This window comes from Rhinoderma darwinii, unplaced genomic scaffold, assembly GCF_050947455.1.
Source record: "Rhinoderma darwinii isolate aRhiDar2 unplaced genomic scaffold, aRhiDar2.hap1 Scaffold_3401, whole genome shotgun sequence".
Taxonomy (NCBI): Eukaryota; Metazoa; Chordata; class Amphibia; order Anura; family Rhinodermatidae; genus Rhinoderma; species Rhinoderma darwinii.
Window position 1 is genome coordinate 59,859 of NW_027463431.1, and position 17,911 is coordinate 77,769.

The window sequence follows — 17,911 nt, forward strand, 5'->3', positions numbered from 1 at the left end:
CGCAGCTGACGCTGCATCTCTCTGAAGTCTCTCTTCCTCTCACACGCCTGTTGACGACTTTTTGCCTGAAAGAAACAACGAAATTCAACTTTAACATATTCCCACCAGTCACAGGTTTTGTCAAAGAAAACTTTATCATTCCTCCAAACAATATAGGCGTCTCTAAGTTCCGCCAGTACCTCTTCTCTTTCCAGCAGGGCACAATTCAGCTTCCAGGAGCCAGGGCCGGGAGGAAAACCGTGGCCGATGGCACCCTGGAAGAGAATGGCCCTGTGGTCAGAGAAGAAGCAGGGGACCATGGAGTGCCCATGCTGCTTGACTGCCCGGGAGGTGAACACAAAGTCAATCCGAGAACGAAGTGAGCCATCGGGTCGGCTCCATGAATAGTTCACAGAGCCGATCCCCATGGAGCCCACAACGTCCTGCAAGGATGCTTCGGTTACCATCTCGATAAGCAGTTTGGAACTGACATCCAGCTTGATTGAAGTGCCGGAACTTCGTCCATCCTCTTCGATGGGGCAGTTGAAGTCCCCGGCCATCACCACTGCCCTAGTGGTGGCGAGCTGGGTCCGCAGGGTCTGGAATAGTTCCAGGCGCTCAGCCTTCATAGGGGGAGCGTACACGTTGATGAGCCTAATCGGCTCTCCCGCCCAGGAACCGTCTACGACCAACAAGCGGCCGCAGACGAGCTCCTGGACAGAGTCAACAGTAAATACGCTTCCCCTAATCAGGATGGCAACCCCTGCAGACTTACAGTCGCCCCCACCAGACCAGTAGGACGGGCCATGGGTCCACTGCCTGGCCAGATGATGGTATGACCTGGAAGAGGGGAGAGTACATTCCTGCAGCATAAATACATCACTCGACTGCTTGGAAAGAAAAGTTAGCACCATCTGACATCTAGTCCTATCTCTAACACTCCTCACATTGAGGCTAAAGATGTTAAGTTTAGCAGCCATGGGGGAGAATAAAGAAGGTTAGTGCAAACGATACACCTTAGTTACCAGTCCGGTCGGGCGGATCCTCCTCTCTGGAGCCTGGCGGGTCCGGAAGATCCAGCAGGCCCTCTGACAAAAATTGTTCCAGGATTGTAGCCACCTGGATGTCTGTTGTGAAGTCGATGACCTCAGGTTCAGACACGAGTTCCTCCACCATCTGCTCCATTTCCTCCTGCTGCGCAAGGGAATCTTCGCAGATTTCCACGACTTGTCTCTTTGAGGACTCAGCAGCTGGGCTGTCCCTCACCTTTCTCTTCCTCTGGATGGCACCTGAGGAGACAAGAGGGGGAAAATCCTCCAGGGAGAGGACTCCAGCAGCTGGAGGGGAAGATGTTAGTGCTGCTGGAGCTGGGGAGAAGGGAGGCTGGGTTGGGAGAGGTGCAGGTGACAGGACCACTGAGATGGGTGGGTAGGAGAAGGTGAGAGCCTCAGTGGGGGTGACAGGGGTTGGGGACGGGGGGGTGGGGAGGGCCGGGCGAGGGAGGGTGGGAAGGGTAGGGCGAGGGAGGGCCGGGAGAGGGGGGGGGAGGGACTGTCGTCTTCTTACCATCCTTCTTTTTCCCGGTCTTCTGTGCCGCTGGAGCTCTGGCTGGGGCGGGGTTCCCTCTGGCTGGAGCTTTCGCTGCTACAGTTGCCCAGGATCGATCCCTCTTCGGGCAGTCCTTGTAAGAGTGGGCTGCTTGTCCGCAGAGGTTGCACATTGTCCGTTTCGGGCAGTCTTTGGTCTCGTGTCCTGTTACCCGGCAGTTCTTGCAGGCGTCCTCCTTGCAGTCCTTCACCGAATGACCCTTCTTGCTGCATCTCCTGCAGATCTGCGGCATGTCCGGGTAGTAGATGAGGCCGTAGGAGTTGCCCAGCGAGAATGACTGGGGCAGGTGCTGGAGGCCGTCTTCCGCGCTCGAATCCTTGTTCAGTCGGACGATTACCGACCACTTGCCAGTCCAGAAGCCGAGTCCGTTCAGGATGTGGGTGGGTTCCCTCACCACTGTGCAGAACCGCTTCAGGAGCGTGGTGATGTCTTTGCCGGGGGTGTGTGGGTTCCGCATTGAGACCGTCACCCGCCTTTCCTCTCTTTGGACAGGGCAGTTGCCCACAAAGCGAGAGAAAGGGGATTCAGGCCTCGCCGCTTTCACCATCTCCCAGTACCTTCTGCAGATGTTGATCGAAGCGAAGGTCACGAAGAACATCCCGGTCATGAAGGCCTGGATACTGATGGTCTCCGGCTTAGCGAAGCCCTGATCCAGGAGCATCTTCTGGCAGAACACTTCTTCCGTCATGTCCGGCACTCTCCCGTCCACCTCCTTGAGCTTCAGGGCCACCGTCTGCTTCATCCAGGGCTCCAGGGTTGGAGCAGCCTGGTTCGGCTTCCTGGTGGCCTGTTCGCTTGAGGAGGCTTCAGGAGGAGATGTCCTGGCCTGGGCCGGCTCACCTGGTCCATCAGCCTTCTTCTTCTGGGTGGCAGGGTTGCTGGTTGAGGCCATGGCTTCTTCCAGCTGTTCCTGTCGCTTGGGGAGGATCTTCGATAGCTCTTTCCCGAAGGGGGCGGAGCTATGCAAATCTTCTCCTTGCTGGCCGAGGTTCTTCCACGAAATTTCTTCCGCAGCGGTTCCTCGTCGAGCTTCTTCTTCTGCGGCCGAGCTTCTTCGAAGATCCCCTTCAGCAGCGGCTCTTCTCCGAAGTTCTCCTTCTTCTTCCCGGCAGCGATCTCCCGGAGCTTCTTCCTCGATGGCGGCTTCTCCCTTCTGGATCGTCGTCTTCGCTGGTTCTTCTCCGCAGTTCGTCGCCGGCTTCGTCTGGAACGCTCTTGGATCGCTAAGCTAGTGTTTATAGCCCCCAGTGGTTCTCCGAGCTATCTATCCTTACAAGGACTGATAAGAACAGATACTACACTTGATCTTAGCCAAAAGGCCGAGAAGCGATAACCCGAGCGGCCCTTGCCTTGCCCGAGCCTGTCCCATACTGCTGTTCACCCCTTGCAGCGATTGATTCAGCCTACTCCTAGGCAATTCCATGGGGCCCTGCAGGCTCACACACATTTACAGCTACTAAGCGGGAGGGAGGTGAATAAAGGCCGGAGAGGAAGCTACACAGGATTTGCTTCTTTTGCTTGCACCACAATGCAGTGCTGAAAGAGGAGGAATCTACATAAAAACGCCTTCCTGGCAACGCCCAAATGCCCTCCTGCCATGCAGATAAACACTGGCAGCGGCAGCAAGTGCATGCCCACAGCCACCCCTTGTTCCTTCACACCTTGTATCAGCTGTAATCCAGTCCAGTCCAGTCCAGTGCTGCCTGCTGAGCAGCACTGACCAACACTGCCTGGGCCCAGGCTTTTATCTATCTCTGAGGCAGGCCCCATTATGATGTCAGAAAGCTGGCTCTGGAATCCTGAGGGCTCCACTATGACACGTGCAAAGTTCCGTCTGAACTTTATATAAGACGGTGCGGCTCAGTCAGTCACTCAGTGTTGCCTGAGAGGGCAACACTGCAACAGCCGGCCGCCAGGCTGTCTTTTTTTTGCACATTTATTTGCCTCCAGGAGGCCACAAGAGGGAGACAAGGGACTGCAAAATGGAAAATAGGCATCCACCAACTTTACAGACAACTTCTCTTTGCTCCTACAACCTCCATCCTTGCACAGTTTGTTATTCTTCCAGGTAACATAGTAACAAATCCAAATTGCTGCTCTCTTTGTAGGCAAGCAAGGGTTTGTTGCAACTGCAATTCTTACTTCTTCTTGGAAATGTAGGGACGACAGTACATTCCATCACATCCATCTAGTGTACACAGGTAGGTCCATTGTGGCGGGCGGGCTGCTTTAATGGCTGTTTGCTGTTCCCCCTACTCCACTCCACTATTTGACTGTGGTGCTGCATCAATCAATCAGTGGCTGGCTCAGGTGCAGCTCTTTAACCTACCTAAAAGGGAGGGCGGAGAGAAGACAAGGAAGGTGAATGAGCTGTTCCAATGTGAAATGCCGGAAACACAGAAACACAGAAGACACACACACACACACACACACACACACACACACACACACAACAAGAGGTGGCAATGTATTAATTAATTGCATTTAATAAATGAGCTCATTATCACACATGACTGTACAAATGCATTGTCCAACAGGTGTTGAAATAATGGGATTAAAAGGGGAGATCCCATCAGAAAGACAAAAACAATAGCAAACACAAATAGCACTTTTGGAATCTGATTTTAGTCAACACATAAGGGAAGGGTGCACCGGTCCTGGAAATACTGCAATACCAGGTCAATGCGTGGAGTGGACAGAGCAAGCTCTATTTCCATCTCCCTGTTCTAAAAATCCATTTAATATATGGTCCCCAGATAGGGGACGTATCAGATATTAAACTGATAAGAACAGATACTACACTTGATCTTAGCCAAAAGGCCGAGAAGCGATAACCCGAGCGGCCCTTGCCTTGCCCGAGCCTGTCCCATACTGCTGTTCACCCCTTGCAGCGATTGATTCAGCCTACTCCTAGGCAATTCCATGGGGCCCTGCAGGCTCACACACATTTACAGCTACTAAGCGGGAGGGAGGTGAATAAAGGCCGGAGAGGAAGCTACACAGGATTTGCTTCTTTTGCTTGCACCACAATGCAGTGCTGAAAGAGGAGGAATCTACATAAAAACGCCTTCCTGGCAACGCCCAAATGCCCTCCTGCCATGCAGATAAACACTGGCAGCGGCAGCAAGTGCATGCCCACAGCCACCCCTTGTTCCTTCACACCTTGTATCAGCTGTAATCCAGTCCAGTCCAGTCCAGTGCTGCCTGCTGAGCAGCACTGACCAACACTGCCTGGGCCCAGGCTTTTATCTATCTCTGAGGCAGGCCCCATTATGATGTCAGAAAGCTGGCTCTGGAATCCTGAGGGCTCCACTATGACACGTGCAAAGTTCCGTCTGAACTTTATATAAGACGGTGCGGCTCAGTCAGTCACTCAGTGTTGCCTGAGAGGGCAACACTGCAACAGCCGGCCGCCAGGCTGTCTTTTTTTTGCACATTTATTTGCCTCCAGGAGGCCACAAGAGGGAGACAAGGGACTGCAAAATGGAAAATAGGCATCCACCAACTTTACAGACAACTTCTCTTTGCTCCTACAACCTCCATCCTTGCACAGTTTGTTATTCTTCCAGGTAACATAGTAACAAATCCAAATTGCTGCTCTCTTTGTAGGCAAGCAAGGGTTTGTTGCAACTGCAATTCTTACTTCTTCTTGGAAATGTAGGGACGACAGTACATTCCATCACATCCATCTAGTGTACACAGGTAGGTCCATTGTGGCGGGCGGGCTGCTTTAATGGCTGTTTGCTGTTCCCCCTACTCCACTCCACTATTTGACTGTGGTGCTGCATCAATCAATCAGTGGCTGGCTCAGGTGCAGCTCTTTAACCTACCTAAAAGGGAGGGCGGAGAGAAGACAAGGAAGGTGAATGAGCTGTTCCAATGTGAAATGCCGGAAACACAGAAACACAGAAGACACACACACACACACACACACACACACACACACACACACAACAAGAGGTGGCAATGTATTAATTAATTGCATTTAATAAATGAGCTCATTATCACACATGACTGTACAAATGCATTGTCCAACAGGTGTTGAAATAATGGGATTAAAAGGGGAGATCCCATCAGAAAGACAAAAACAATAGCAAACACAAATAGCACTTTTGGAATCTGATTTTAGTCAACACATAAGGGAAGGGTGCACCGGTCCTGGAAATACTGCAATACCAGGTCAATGCGTGGAGTGGACAGAGCAAGCTCTATTTCCATCTCCCTGTTCTAAAAATCCATTTAATATATGGTCCCCAGATAGGGGACGTATCAGATATTAAACTGATAAGAACAGATACTACACTTGATCTTAGCCAAAAGGCCGAGAAGCGATAACCCGAGCGGCCCTTGCCTTGCCCGAGCCTGTCCCATACTGCTGTTCACCCCTTGCAGCGATTGATTCAGCCTACTCCTAGGCAATTCCATGGGGCCCTGCAGGCTCACACACATTTACAGCTACTAAGCGGGAGGGAGGTGAATAAAGGCCGGAGAGGAAGCTACACAGGATTTGCTTCTTTTGCTTGCACCACAATGCAGTGCTGAAAGAGGAGGAATCTACATAAAAACGCCTTCCTGGCAACGCCCAAATGCCCTCCTGCCATGCAGATAAACACTGGCAGCGGCAGCAAGTGCATGCCCACAGCCACCCCTTGTTCCTTCACACCTTGTATCAGCTGTAATCCAGTCCAGTCCAGTCCAGTGCTGCCTGCTGAGCAGCACTGACCAACACTGCCTGGGCCCAGGCTTTTATCTATCTCTGAGGCAGGCCCCATTATGATGTCAGAAAGCTGGCTCTGGAATCCTGAGGGCTCCACTATGACACGTGCAAAGTTCCGTCTGAACTTTATATAAGACGGTGCGGCTCAGTCAGTCACTCAGTGTTGCCTGAGAGGGCAACACTGCAACAGCCGGCCGCCAGGCTGTCTTTTTTTTGCACATTTATTTGCCTCCAGGAGGCCACAAGAGGGAGACAAGGGACTGCAAAATGGAAAATAGGCATCCACCAACTTTACAGACAACTTCTCTTTGCTCCTACAACCTCCATCCTTGCACAGTTTGTTATTCTTCCAGGTAACATAGTAACAAATCCAAATTGCTGCTCTCTTTGTAGGCAAGCAAGGGTTTGTTGCAACTGCAATTCTTACTTCTTCTTGGAAATGTAGGGACGACAGTACATTCCATCACATCCATCTAGTGTACACAGGTAGGTCCATTGTGGCGGGCGGGCTGCTTTAATGGCTGTTTGCTGTTCCCCCTACTCCACTCCACTATTTGACTGTGGTGCTGCATCAATCAATCAGTGGCTGGCTCAGGTGCAGCTCTTTAACCTACCTAAAAGGGAGGGCGGAGAGAAGACAAGGAAGGTGAATGAGCTGTTCCAATGTGAAATGCCGGAAACACAGAAACACAGAAGACACACACACACACACACACACACACACACACACACACACAACAAGAGGTGGCAATGTATTAATTAATTGCATTTAATAAATGAGCTCATTATCACACATGACTGTACAAATGCATTGTCCAACAGGTGTTGAAATAATGGGATTAAAAGGGGAGATCCCATCAGAAAGACAAAAACAATAGCAAACACAAATAGCACTTTTGGAATCTGATTTTAGTCAACACATAAGGGAAGGGTGCACCGGTCCTGGAAATACTGCAATACCAGGTCAATGCGTGGAGTGGACAGAGCAAGCTCTATTTCCATCTCCCTGTTCTAAAAATCCATTTAATATATGGTCCCCAGATAGGGGACGTATCAGATATTAAACTGATAAGAACAGATACTACACTTGATCTTAGCCAAAAGGCCGAGAAGCGATAACCCGAGCGGCCCTTGCCTTGCCCGAGCCTGTCCCATACTGCTGTTCACCCCTTGCAGCGATTGATTCAGCCTACTCCTAGGCAATTCCATGGGGCCCTGCAGGCTCACACACATTTACAGCTACTAAGCGGGAGGGAGGTGAATAAAGGCCGGAGAGGAAGCTACACAGGATTTGCTTCTTTTGCTTGCACCACAATGCAGTGCTGAAAGAGGAGGAATCTACATAAAAACGCCTTCCTGGCAACGCCCAAATGCCCTCCTGCCATGCAGATAAACACTGGCAGCGGCAGCAAGTGCATGCCCACAGCCACCCCTTGTTCCTTCACACCTTGTATCAGCTGTAATCCAGTCCAGTCCAGTCCAGTGCTGCCTGCTGAGCAGCACTGACCAACACTGCCTGGGCCCAGGCTTTTATCTATCTCTGAGGCAGGCCCCATTATGATGTCAGAAAGCTGGCTCTGGAATCCTGAGGGCTCCACTATGACACGTGCAAAGTTCCGTCTGAACTTTATATAAGACGGTGCGGCTCAGTCAGTCACTCAGTGTTGCCTGAGAGGGCAACACTGCAACAGCCGGCCGCCAGGCTGTCTTTTTTTTGCACATTTATTTGCCTCCAGGAGGCCACAAGAGGGAGACAAGGGACTGCAAAATGGAAAATAGGCATCCACCAACTTTACAGACAACTTCTCTTTGCTCCTACAACCTCCATCCTTGCACAGTTTGTTATTCTTCCAGGTAACATAGTAACAAATCCAAATTGCTGCTCTCTTTGTAGGCAAGCAAGGGTTTGTTGCAACTGCAATTCTTACTTCTTCTTGGAAATGTAGGGACGACAGTACATTCCATCACATCCATCTAGTGTACACAGGTAGGTCCATTGTGGCGGGCGGGCTGCTTTAATGGCTGTTTGCTGTTCCCCCTACTCCACTCCACTATTTGACTGTGGTGCTGCATCAATCAATCAGTGGCTGGCTCAGGTGCAGCTCTTTAACCTACCTAAAAGGGAGGGCGGAGAGAAGACAAGGAAGGTGAATGAGCTGTTCCAATGTGAAATGCCGGAAACACAGAAACACAGAAGACACACACACACACACACACACACACACACACACACACACAACAAGAGGTGGCAATGTATTAATTAATTGCATTTAATAAATGAGCTCATTATCACACATGACTGTACAAATGCATTGTCCAACAGGTGTTGAAATAATGGGATTAAAAGGGGAGATCCCATCAGAAAGACAAAAACAATAGCAAACACAAATAGCACTTTTGGAATCTGATTTTAGTCAACACATAAGGGAAGGGTGCACCGGTCCTGGAAATACTGCAATACCAGGTCAATGCGTGGAGTGGACAGAGCAAGCTCTATTTCCATCTCCCTGTTCTAAAAATCCATTTAATATATGGTCCCCAGATAGGGGACGTATCAGATATTAAACTGATAAGAACAGATACTACACTTGATCTTAGCCAAAAGGCCGAGAAGCGATAACCCGAGCGGCCCTTGCCTTGCCCGAGCCTGTCCCATACTGCTGTTCACCCCTTGCAGCGATTGATTCAGCCTACTCCTAGGCAATTCCATGGGGCCCTGCAGGCTCACACACATTTACAGCTACTAAGCGGGAGGGAGGTGAATAAAGGCCGGAGAGGAAGCTACACAGGATTTGCTTCTTTTGCTTGCACCACAATGCAGTGCTGAAAGAGGAGGAATCTACATAAAAACGCCTTCCTGGCAACGCCCAAATGCCCTCCTGCCATGCAGATAAACACTGGCAGCGGCAGCAAGTGCATGCCCACAGCCACCCCTTGTTCCTTCACACCTTGTATCAGCTGTAATCCAGTCCAGTCCAGTCCAGTGCTGCCTGCTGAGCAGCACTGACCAACACTGCCTGGGCCCAGGCTTTTATCTATCTCTGAGGCAGGCCCCATTATGATGTCAGAAAGCTGGCTCTGGAATCCTGAGGGCTCCACTATGACACGTGCAAAGTTCCGTCTGAACTTTATATAAGACGGTGCGGCTCAGTCAGTCACTCAGTGTTGCCTGAGAGGGCAACACTGCAACAGCCGGCCGCCAGGCTGTCTTTTTTTTGCACATTTATTTGCCTCCAGGAGGCCACAAGAGGGAGACAAGGGACTGCAAAATGGAAAATAGGCATCCACCAACTTTACAGACAACTTCTCTTTGCTCCTACAACCTCCATCCTTGCACAGTTTGTTATTCTTCCAGGTAACATAGTAACAAATCCAAATTGCTGCTCTCTTTGTAGGCAAGCAAGGGTTTGTTGCAACTGCAATTCTTACTTCTTCTTGGAAATGTAGGGACGACAGTACATTCCATCACATCCATCTAGTGTACACAGGTAGGTCCATTGTGGCGGGCGGGCTGCTTTAATGGCTGTTTGCTGTTCCCCCTACTCCACTCCACTATTTGACTGTGGTGCTGCATCAATCAATCAGTGGCTGGCTCAGGTGCAGCTCTTTAACCTACCTAAAAGGGAGGGCGGAGAGAAGACAAGGAAGGTGAATGAGCTGTTCCAATGTGAAATGCCGGAAACACAGAAACACAGAAGACACACACACACACACACACACACACACACACACACACACAAGAGGTGGCAATGTATTAATTAATTGCATTTAATAAATGAGCTCATTATCACACATGACTGTACAAATGCATTGTCCAACAGGTGTTGAAATAATGGGATTAAAAGGGGAGATCCCATCAGAAAGACAAAAACAATAGCAAACACAAATAGCACTTTTGGAATCTGATTTTAGTCAACACATAAGGGAAGGGTGCACCGGTCCTGGAAATACTGCAATACCAGGTCAATGCGTGGAGTGGACAGAGCAAGCTCTATTTCCATCTCCCTGTTCTAAAAATCCATTTAATATATGGTCCCCAGATAGGGGACGTATCAGATATTAAACTGATAAGAACAGATACTACACTTGATCTTAGCCAAAAGGCCGAGAAGCGATAACCCGAGCGGCCCTTGCCTTGCCCGAGCCTGTCCCATACTGCTGTTCACCCCTTGCAGCGATTGATTCAGCCTACTCCTAGGCAATTCCATGGGGCCCTGCAGGCTCACACACATTTACAGCTACTAAGCGGGAGGGAGGTGAATAAAGGCCGGAGAGGAAGCTACACAGGATTTGCTTCTTTTGCTTGCACCACAATGCAGTGCTGAAAGAGGAGGAATCTACATAAAAACGCCTTCCTGGCAACGCCCAAATGCCCTCCTGCCATGCAGATAAACACTGGCAGCGGCAGCAAGTGCATGCCCACAGCCACCCCTTGTTCCTTCACACCTTGTATCAGCTGTAATCCAGTCCAGTCCAGTCCAGTGCTGCCTGCTGAGCAGCACTGACCAACACTGCCTGGGCCCAGGCTTTTATCTATCTCTGAGGCAGGCCCCATTATGATGTCAGAAAGCTGGCTCTGGAATCCTGAGGGCTCCACTATGACACGTGCAAAGTTCCGTCTGAACTTTATATAAGACGGTGCGGCTCAGTCAGTCACTCAGTGTTGCCTGAGAGGGCAACACTGCAACAGCCGGCCGCCAGGCTGTCTTTTTTTTGCACATTTATTTGCCTCCAGGAGGCCACAAGAGGGAGACAAGGGACTGCAAAATGGAAAATAGGCATCCACCAACTTTACAGACAACTTCTCTTTGCTCCTACAACCTCCATCCTTGCACAGTTTGTTATTCTTCCAGGTAACATAGTAACAAATCCAAATTGCTGCTCTCTTTGTAGGCAAGCAAGGGTTTGTTGCAACTGCAATTCTTACTTCTTCTTGGAAATGTAGGGACGACAGTACATTCCATCACATCCATCTAGTGTACACAGGTAGGTCCATTGTGGCGGGCGGGCTGCTTTAATGGCTGTTTGCTGTTCCCCCTACTCCACTCCACTATTTGACTGTGGTGCTGCATCAATCAATCAGTGGCTGGCTCAGGTGCAGCTCTTTAACCTACCTAAAAGGGAGGGCGGAGAGAAGACAAGGAAGGTGAATGAGCTGTTCCAATGTGAAATGCCGGAAACACAGAAACACAGAAGACACACACACACACACACACACACACACACACACACAACAAGAGGTGGCAATGTATTAATTAATTGCATTTAATAAATGAGCTCATTATCACACATGACTGTACAAATGCATTGTCCAACAGGTGTTGAAATAATGGGATTAAAAGGGGAGATCCCATCAGAAAGACAAAAACAATAGCAAACACAAATAGCACTTTTGGAATCTGATTTTAGTCAACACATAAGGGAAGGGTGCACCGGTCCTGGAAATACTGCAATACCAGGTCAATGCGTGGAGTGGACAGAGCAAGCTCTATTTCCATCTCCCTGTTCTAAAAATCCATTTAATATATGGTCCCCAGATAGGGGACGTATCAGATATTAAACTGATAAGAACAGATACTACACTTGATCTTAGCCAAAAGGCCGAGAAGCGATAACCCGAGCGGCCCTTGCCTTGCCCGAGCCTGTCCCATACTGCTGTTCACCCCTTGCAGCGATTGATTCAGCCTACTCCTAGGCAATTCCATGGGGCCCTGCAGGCTCACACACATTTACAGCTACTAAGCGGGAGGGAGGTGAATAAAGGCCGGAGAGGAAGCTACACAGGATTTGCTTCTTTTGCTTGCACCACAATGCAGTGCTGAAAGAGGAGGAATCTACATAAAAACGCCTTCCTGGCAACGCCCAAATGCCCTCCTGCCATGCAGATAAACACTGGCAGCGGCAGCAAGTGCATGCCCACAGCCACCCCTTGTTCCTTCACACCTTGTATCAGCTGTAATCCAGTCCAGTCCAGTCCAGTGCTGCCTGCTGAGCAGCACTGACCAACACTGCCTGGGCCCAGGCTTTTATCTATCTCTGAGGCAGGCCCCATTATGATGTCAGAAAGCTGGCTCTGGAATCCTGAGGGCTCCACTATGACACGTGCAAAGTTCCGTCTGAACTTTATATAAGACGGTGCGGCTCAGTCAGTCACTCAGTGTTGCCTGAGAGGGCAACACTGCAACAGCCGGCCGCCAGGCTGTCTTTTTTTTGCACATTTATTTGCCTCCAGGAGGCCACAAGAGGGAGACAAGGGACTGCAAAATGGAAAATAGGCATCCACCAACTTTACAGACAACTTCTCTTTGCTCCTACAACCTCCATCCTTGCACAGTTTGTTATTCTTCCAGGTAACATAGTAACAAATCCAAATTGCTGCTCTCTTTGTAGGCAAGCAAGGGTTTGTTGCAACTGCAATTCTTACTTCTTCTTGGAAATGTAGGGACGACAGTACATTCCATCACATCCATCTAGTGTACACAGGTAGGTCCATTGTGGCGGGCGGGCTGCTTTAATGGCTGTTTGCTGTTCCCCCTACTCCACTCCACTATTTGACTGTGGTGCTGCATCAATCAATCAGTGGCTGGCTCAGGTGCAGCTCTTTAACCTACCTAAAAGGGAGGGCGGAGAGAAGACAAGGAAGGTGAATGAGCTGTTCCAATGTGAAATGCCGGAAACACAGAAACACAGAAGACACACACACACACACACACACACACACACACACACAACAAGAGGTGGCAATGTATTAATTAATTGCATTTAATAAATGAGCTCATTATCACACATGACTGTACAAATGCATTGTCCAACAGGTGTTGAAATAATGGGATTAAAAGGGGAGATCCCATCAGAAAGACAAAAACAATAGCAAACACAAATAGCACTTTTGGAATCTGATTTTAGTCAACACATAAGGGAAGGGTGCACCGGTCCTGGAAATACTGCAATACCAGGTCAATGCGTGGAGTGGACAGAGCAAGCTCTATTTCCATCTCCCTGTTCTAAAAATCCATTTAATATATGGTCCCCAGATAGGGGACGTATCAGATATTAAACTGATAAGAACAGATACTACACTTGATCTTAGCCAAAAGGCCGAGAAGCGATAACCCGAGCGGCCCTTGCCTTGCCCGAGCCTGTCCCATACTGCTGTTCACCCCTTGCAGCGATTGATTCAGCCTACTCCTAGGCAATTCCATGGGGCCCTGCAGGCTCACACACATCGGGAGGGAGGTGAATAAAGGCCGGAGAGGAAGCTACACAGGATTTGCTTCTTTTGCTTGCACCACAATGCAGTGCTGAAAGAGGAGGAATCTACATAAAAACGCCTTCCTGGCAACGCCCAAATGCCCTCCTGCCATGCAGATAAACACTGGCAGCGGCAGCAAGTGCATGCCCACAGCCACCCCTTGTTCCTTCACACCTTGTATCAGCTGTAATCCAGTCCAGTCCAGTCCAGTGCTGCCTGCTGAGCAGCACTGACCAACACTGCCTGGGCCCAGGCTTTTATCTATCTCTGAGGCAGGCCCCATTATGATGTCAGAAAGCTGGCTCTGGAATCCTGAGGGCTCCACTATGACACGTGCAAAGTTCCGTCTGAACTTTATATAAGACGGTGCGGCTCAGTCAGTCACTCAGTGTTGCCTGAGAGGGCAACACTGCAACAGCCGGCCGCCAGGCTGTCTTTTTTTTGCACATTTATTTGCCTCCAGGAGGCCACAAGAGGGAGACAAGGGACTGCAAAATGGAAAATAGGCATCCACCAACTTTACAGACAACTTCTCTTTGCTCCTACAACCTCCATCCTTGCACAGTTTGTTATTCTTCCAGGTAACATAGTAACAAATCCAAATTGCTGCTCTCTTTGTAGGCAAGCAAGGGTTTGTTGCAACTGCAATTCTTACTTCTTCTTGGAAATGTAGGGACGACAGTACATTCCATCACATCCATCTAGTGTACACAGGTAGGTCCATTGTGGCGGGCGGGCTGCTTTAATGGCTGTTTGCTGTTCCCCCTACTCCACTCCACTATTTGACTGTGGTGCTGCATCAATCAATCAGTGGCTGGCTCAGGTGCAGCTCTTTAACCTACCTAAAAGGGAGGGCGGAGAGAAGACAAGGAAGGTGAATGAGCTGTTCCAATGTGAAATGCCGGAAACACAGAAACACAGAAGACACACACACACACACACACACACACACACACACACACACAAGAGGTGGCAATGTATTAATTAATTGCATTTAATAAATGAGCTCATTATCACACATGACTGTACAAATGCATTGTCCAACAGGTGTTGAAATAATGGGATTAAAAGGGGAGATCCCATCAGAAAGACAAAAACAATAGCAAACACAAATAGCACTTTTGGAATCTGATTTTAGTCAACACATAAGGGAAGGGTGCACCGGTCCTGGAAATACTGCAATACCAGGTCAATGCGTGGAGTGGACAGAGCAAGCTCTATTTCCATCTCCCTGTTCTAAAAATCCATTTAATATATGGTCCCCAGATAGGGGACGTATCAGATATTAAACTGATAAGAACAGATACTACACTTGATCTTAGCCAAAAGGCCGAGAAGCGATAACCCGAGCGGCCCTTGCCTTGCCCGAGCCTGTCCCATACTGCTGTTCACCCCTTGCAGCGATTGATTCAGCCTACTCCTAGGCAATTCCATGGGGCCCTGCAGGCTCACACACATTTACAGCTACTAAGCGGGAGGGAGGTGAATAAAGGCCGGAGAGGAAGCTACACAGGATTTGCTTCTTTTGCTTGCACCACAATGCAGTGCTGAAAGAGGAGGAATCTACATAAAAACGCCTTCCTGGCAACGCCCAAATGCCCTCCTGCCATGCAGATAAACACTGGCAGCGGCAGCAAGTGCATGCCCACAGCCACCCCTTGTTCCTTCACACCTTGTATCAGCTGTAATCCAGTCCAGTCCAGTCCAGTGCTGCCTGCTGAGCAGCACTGACCAACACTGCCTGGGCCCAGGCTTTTATCTATCTCTGAGGCAGGCCCCATTATGATGTCAGAAAGCTGGCTCTGGAATCCTGAGGGCTCCACTATGACACGTGCAAAGTTCCGTCTGAACTTTATATAAGACGGTGCGGCTCAGTCAGTCACTCAGTGTTGCCTGAGAGGGCAACACTGCAACAGCCGGCCGCCAGGCTGTCTTTTTTTTGCACATTTATTTGCCTCCAGGAGGCCACAAGAGGGAGACAAGGGACTGCAAAATGGAAAATAGGCATCCACCAACTTTACAGACAACTTCTCTTTGCTCCTACAACCTCCATCCTTGCACAGTTTGTTATTCTTCCAGGTAACATAGTAACAAATCCAAATTGCTGCTCTCTTTGTAGGCAAGCAAGGGTTTGTTGCAACTGCAATTCTTACTTCTTCTTGGAAATGTAGGGACGACAGTACATTCCATCACATCCATCTAGTGTACACAGGTAGGTCCATTGTGGCGGGCGGGCTGCTTTAATGGCTGTTTGCTGTTCCCCCTACTCCACTCCACTATTTGACTGTGGTGCTGCATCAATCAATCAGTGGCTGGCTCAGGTGCAGCTCTTTAACCTACCTAAAAGGGAGGGCGGAGAGAAGACAAGGAAGGTGAATGAGCTGTTCCAATGTGAAATGCCGGAAACACAGAAACACAGAAGACACACACACACACACACACACACACACACACACACACAAGAGGTGGCAATGTATTAATTAATTGCATTTAATAAATGAGCTCATTATCACACATGACTGTACAAATGCATTGTCCAACAGGTGTTGAAATAATGGGATTAAAAGGGGAGATCCCATCAGAAAGACAAAAACAATAGCAAACACAAATAGCACTTTTGGAATCTGATTTTAGTCAACACATAAGGGAAGGGTGCACCGGTCCTGGAAATACTGCAATACCAGGTCAATGCGTGGAGTGGACAGAGCAAGCTCTATTTCCATCTCCCTGTTCTAAAAATCCATTTAATATATGGTCCCCAGATAGGGGACGTATCAGATATTAAACTGATAAGAACAGATACTACACTTGATCTTAGCCAAAAGGCCGAGAAGCGATAACCCGAGCGGCCCTTGCCTTGCCCGAGCCTGTCCCATACTGCTGTTCACCCCTTGCAGCGATTGATTCAGCCTACTCCTAGGCAATTCCATGGGGCCCTGCAGGCTCACACACATTTACAGCTACTAAGCGGGAGGGAGGTGAATAAAGGCCGGAGAGGAAGCTACACAGGATTTGCTTCTTTTGCTTGCACCACAATGCAGTGCTGAAAGAGGAGGAATCTACATAAAAACGCCTTCCTGGCAACGCCCAAATGCCCTCCTGCCATGCAGATAAACACTGGCAGCGGCAGCAAGTGCATGCCCACAGCCACCCCTTGTTCCTTCACACCTTGTATCAGCTGTAATCCAGTCCAGTCCAGTCCAGTGCTGCCTGCTGAGCAGCACTGACCAACACTGCCTGGGCCCAGGCTTTTATCTATCTCTGAGGCAGGCCCCATTATGATGTCAGAAAGCTGGCTCTGGAATCCTGAGGGCTCCACTATGACACGTGCAAAGTTCCGTCTGAACTTTATATAAGACGGTGCGGCTCAGTCAGTCACTCAGTGTTGCCTGAGAGGGCAACACTGCAACAGCCGGCCGCCAGGCTGTCTTTTTTTTGCACATTTATTTGCCTCCAGGAGGCCACAAGAGGGAGACAAGGGACTGCAAAATGGAAAATAGGCATCCACCAACTTTACAGACAACTTCTCTTTGCTCCTACAACCTCCATCCTTGCACAGTTTGTTATTCTTCCAGGTAACATAGTAACAAATCCAAATTGCTGCTCTCTTTGTAGGCAAGCAAGGGTTTGTTGCAACTGCAATTCTTACTTCTTCTTGGAAATGTAGGGACGACAGTACATTCCATCACATCCATCTAGTGTACACAGGTAGGTCCATTGTGGCGGGCGGGCTGCTTTAATGGCTGTTTGCTGTTCCCCCTACTCCACTCCACTATTTGACTGTGGTGCTGCATCAATCAATCAGTGGCTGGCTCAGGTGCAGCTCTTTAACCTACCTAAAAGGGAGGGCGGAGAGAAGACAAGGAAGGTGAATGAGCTGTTCCAATGTGAAATGCCGGAAACACAGAAACACAGAAGACACACACACACACACACACACACACACACACACACAACAAGAGGTGGCAATGTATTAATTAATTGCATTTAATAAATGAGCTCATTATCACACATGACTGTACAAATGCATTGTCCAACAGGTGTTGAAATAATGGGATTAAAAGGGGAGATCCCATCAGAAAGACAAAAACAATAGCAAACACAAATAGCACTTTTGGAATCTGATTTTAGTCAACACATAAGGGAAGGGTGCACCGGTCCTGGAAATACTGCAATACCAGGTCAATGCGTGGAGTGGACAGAGCAAGCTCTATTTCCATCTCCCTGTTCTAAAAATCCATTTAATATATGGTCCCCAGATAGGGGACGTATCAGATATTAAACTGATAAGAACAGATACTACACTTGATCTTAGCCAAAAGGCCGAGAAGCGATAACCCGAGCGGCCCTTGCCT

The 17,911-nt window shown here is 49.2% G+C and overlaps 10 non-coding genes and 1 pseudogene across 10 annotated transcripts; all 11 read right to left on the reverse strand.

Moving 5' to 3' along the window:
- Nucleotides 1-2,816: 2,816 nt before the first annotated feature.
- LOC142705800 (U2 spliceosomal RNA) lies at nucleotides 2,817-2,918 on the reverse strand (annotated as a pseudogene).
- Nucleotides 2,919-4,228: 1,310 nt separating this feature from the next.
- On the reverse strand, nucleotides 4,229-4,419 carry LOC142705828 (U2 spliceosomal RNA). The gene has a single exon (XR_012868329.1). It is a non-coding gene; the product is annotated as a U2 spliceosomal RNA (small nuclear RNA).
- A 1,310-nt stretch (nucleotides 4,420-5,729) lies between these two features.
- On the reverse strand, nucleotides 5,730-5,920 carry LOC142705829 (U2 spliceosomal RNA). Its single transcript, XR_012868330.1, has one exon. It is a non-coding gene; the product is annotated as a U2 spliceosomal RNA (small nuclear RNA).
- A 1,310-nt stretch (nucleotides 5,921-7,230) lies between these two features.
- On the reverse strand, nucleotides 7,231-7,421 carry LOC142705832 (U2 spliceosomal RNA). Its single transcript, XR_012868331.1, has one exon. It is a non-coding gene; the product is annotated as a U2 spliceosomal RNA (small nuclear RNA).
- A 1,310-nt stretch (nucleotides 7,422-8,731) lies between these two features.
- On the reverse strand, nucleotides 8,732-8,922 carry LOC142705833 (U2 spliceosomal RNA). Its single transcript, XR_012868332.1, has one exon. It is a non-coding gene; the product is annotated as a U2 spliceosomal RNA (small nuclear RNA).
- Nucleotides 8,923-10,229: 1,307 nt separating this feature from the next.
- Nucleotides 10,230-10,420, reverse strand: LOC142705834 (U2 spliceosomal RNA). The gene has a single exon (XR_012868333.1). It is a non-coding gene; the product is annotated as a U2 spliceosomal RNA (small nuclear RNA).
- A 1,306-nt stretch (nucleotides 10,421-11,726) lies between these two features.
- On the reverse strand, nucleotides 11,727-11,917 carry LOC142705835 (U2 spliceosomal RNA). The gene has a single exon (XR_012868334.1). It is a non-coding gene; the product is annotated as a U2 spliceosomal RNA (small nuclear RNA).
- Nucleotides 11,918-13,223: 1,306 nt separating this feature from the next.
- LOC142705836 (U2 spliceosomal RNA) lies at nucleotides 13,224-13,414 on the reverse strand. The gene has a single exon (XR_012868335.1). It is a non-coding gene; the product is annotated as a U2 spliceosomal RNA (small nuclear RNA).
- A 1,293-nt stretch (nucleotides 13,415-14,707) lies between these two features.
- On the reverse strand, nucleotides 14,708-14,898 carry LOC142705837 (U2 spliceosomal RNA). Its single transcript, XR_012868336.1, has one exon. It is a non-coding gene; the product is annotated as a U2 spliceosomal RNA (small nuclear RNA).
- Nucleotides 14,899-16,203: 1,305 nt separating this feature from the next.
- Nucleotides 16,204-16,394, reverse strand: LOC142705838 (U2 spliceosomal RNA). The gene has a single exon (XR_012868337.1). It is a non-coding gene; the product is annotated as a U2 spliceosomal RNA (small nuclear RNA).
- A 1,306-nt stretch (nucleotides 16,395-17,700) lies between these two features.
- Nucleotides 17,701-17,891, reverse strand: LOC142705840 (U2 spliceosomal RNA). Its single transcript, XR_012868339.1, has one exon. It is a non-coding gene; the product is annotated as a U2 spliceosomal RNA (small nuclear RNA).
- Nucleotides 17,892-17,911: the final 20 nt, after the last annotated feature.